The sequence below is a fragment of the Chiloscyllium punctatum genome, chromosome 3, assembly GCF_047496795.1.
Source record: "Chiloscyllium punctatum isolate Juve2018m chromosome 3, sChiPun1.3, whole genome shotgun sequence".
NCBI classification, from domain to species: Eukaryota; Metazoa; Chordata; class Chondrichthyes; order Orectolobiformes; family Hemiscylliidae; genus Chiloscyllium; species Chiloscyllium punctatum.
Genome location: NC_092741.1, coordinates 16,670,357 through 16,673,477, shown reverse-complemented (window position 1 = coordinate 16,673,477; position 3,121 = coordinate 16,670,357). Strand labels below are relative to the sequence as shown.

At 42.7% G+C, this 3,121-nt stretch overlaps 1 protein-coding gene across 1 annotated transcript in view; it reads left to right on the top strand.

The window, feature by feature from the left end:
• yipf3 (Yip1 domain family, member 3) overlaps positions 1-3,121 on the top strand; it is a 788,655-nt gene that overhangs the window by 503,716 nt on the left and 281,818 nt on the right. The window lies entirely within an intron of this gene.

Below are 3,121 nucleotides of genomic sequence, written 5' to 3'. Positions count from 1 at the left end.
GTTGGTGTTCTCTCAGATCACTGGTGAACGCACTGACTGACTCTCAGCACCTTCAGGTGGATCTGCAGTTTGAGCACAGAGTTACACTCGTTATATACTGTTTGATGAAGATGATTTTGAATACAGTTTCGCTGTGACATGTGTTGGCGAAATGCTCCAACTCATTGACTATGTAAAATATTCCTTGTTCTAACTTTGGAATGGATTCACAAACCATTAACCCTCTGTCTGTTGGTTCATGGAAACTTTGAAACCTGGGAAAACGAGTTTTGTAATTGCTATCACTCGTCACTGTTGTGCTAAAACTTACTCTTCACTGGTTACTGTTTCCGGTGGTGGCATATCTATGGTCATAATTCATCTATTTCTAACTATTGAAGAGGACCAACAGCTCTGGGTAAAAGGCAGGAGAATGAGGTTGAGAAACATCAGCCATGATCGAATGGCGGAGCAGACACAATGGGCTGAGTGGCCTAATTCTGCTCCTATATCTAACAATGTTCCGTTTAGGTGCATTGGCCGTGGTACATTGTCATGCAGTATCCAGGGATGTGTTGGCTAAATGAGTTAGCCAAGTTAAACGTGGAGTTATGGGAATAGAGTGAGGGGTTAGATCCAGGTGAGATGCCCTTCGGAGGGTTGGTCCTGAATCAATGGGACAAATAGCCCCTTTCCATACAGTAGTAATGCTATGATTCTATGTCTTATTAATTACTAGATATGAATTACTTTGAAGAAGAGATGGAATGTGATGCAGTCATACTGGCTGATAGCACAAACATCACTGGGAAAGCAAATTGGGTGGACGTTATGGCCACGTGAATGCAGCTGTAAGACCAAAAGATAGAGGAACAGAATTTGCTCAAATCCTTCACACATTCCATTCTTCAAAATATTCCATATTCAAATGAACGTGTTCCCTTTAGAACTTGTCACCTCCTGAGATCTACCTCTGTGTGGAATCATTCTTGCTGTGAACTGAATAATTAATATTTCAGGAACTTCGACTGATACAAACCCTTTAGCTACCCCTTTCCTCCTCTTCTATCAATTCTTGGGGAGCAGCTATTTAGTGATGTCCTTCATAAAAGTTCCGACAAGAACTTAACAATCCCATGGCCTGTCTTGCACATCGACAGGCCATGACAGTCTGTTCTGTCCATTGGACCATGGGGAAGTTCCTATTTTTATTTGGGATGCCTTTAAAAACAACGTCTTCCAGCAATTGTGAAGTAAAGCCCTCTGTATTCCTGAACAGCTCCCCCCCAAGGTGATCAGAACACTGTTCATAGATTAGATCACTGAACAGCTTCTTAAACTTCATGTTAAGTTCCCCATTGAGTGCTTGAATAACACTGTTTATCAATTTATTTATCAGTACCAATTTCCGAAACATTCACAAACACTTAGTCTCAGAAGATAACACATGTCGTGGCTGGCCAAGGCCAAGTCTCTGAAAGGCAAATCCCACTGGGATGTCTGTAAATTTCCATTAATACACATTTAGAGATATGGAAGGTGTCTGGGGGAATTGAAAGGAAGCTGCCAGCAGAAAGAGTTAACTCACTATGAGTCTGAGACGGTGGGGGAGGGAGGCAAGTCACTGAGTGATGTTGTTGTAATTGTTCAGGAAAACTGCTGAAATCTGCTGTTCATTTCAAACTGACCTTTTGAATTTGATAATCCTTTCTTTGGTTTTACGATTTGTCTTCAATTGTCTCCAATACCCTTTCAGTGTTTATAAGATCACCTTCAGAACAGAAGCACTTATCTCTCAACTTGACATTTTCTATATTTCTCTTAAACATTTTTCAAAAGCTGAGTTCAATTTGATATTTGCCAAACAACAGTTTATTGAGATTTTGAAAACAACCTGAGGGTGTAAAGCAGAAAAACTTGTTTTTCATTAGAATAAATAAAAACCACACTTCACTCTATTCCCAAAGGTTTGAAATTCATTATTAATCCAATATTGAATCTTTGATGTTGTGTCTGAACAACACCCTAATTTTCAGTGAGCCCTCTTTAACTATGGGGTGAGTTCCCACCTTCGTGCAGTGTAGTGAGGTACACAGCTGTGATTCAGTATACGGGGTGTCCCTGTCTACTGCCCATTTTTCAGCTGTTTCTACCTTATCCTCATCGACACCTGCTGCAGCCAATGACTCACCGTTTCTTCTTGTTTTAGTATTAACTCATTTACACAACTGTAAATATAAAGTGGTGATGATCACTCCCCCTTTCTGATCTTTATCATTCTTCAGAACCATCCATGAACAATTTCCCCTGGGGTGGGGGTGGCCCGACGGGTTGAACCCCTCTCTCAGCATTCCCTTCATTAGTTTTGACTGTTCTGCTGTAAACTCAGTGATGGAGCCCTCTGACATTCAATCAAAGTTTACAGCCTTTTCCTCATTCCCCTCCCTGACTGCATCTTTAAAAGTTTGTTTCATACTCAGTGCAGATCCCACCGGCATGGTCCTTCTTCAGCCCCTACACAGATTCTTCCAGCTTGGATTTTGTCTCCCTCCTGGCTCCTGCACAGCTTCGTCCAGTCCGGATACAGCTGACTTTATTCTTGGTCCCTGCATGGATCCCTCAGTGTGGACCTGATCCATTCCCAGGGTGATTACTCTCGTGTGGAGTAAACAAAGAGGAGGCTGGAAGAACACAGCAAGCCAGGCTGCATCAGGAGGTGGATAAGTCAATGTTTCAGGTATTAACTCGAAATGCCCAAAACACGGATTTCTCCACCTCCTGATGCTGACTGACTTACTGTGTTCTTCCAGCCTCCTGTTTGTCTACTTTGGACCCAGCACCTCTTGTCCTGAGTACTCCTCCCCGATTCCTGAGCTGCCCACTGAGCTCTAGGATACACCTGATCAGACCCTGTGGATTTATCCACTTTTATGTGTTTCGAAACATCCAGCAGCTCCTCATCTGTAATATTTACATTTTTCAAGATGTCACACATGACTCCAGACCCTCAGCACTGTGGTTCACTCTCACTGCCTTCTGAAGTGGCCTAACAAGTGACTCAGTTGTGTCAATCGCATGGCAATGAATCCACCTGCTGATTACCATGTACTGTCCTCTGTTGGCTGATGGATTGAGCAGTACG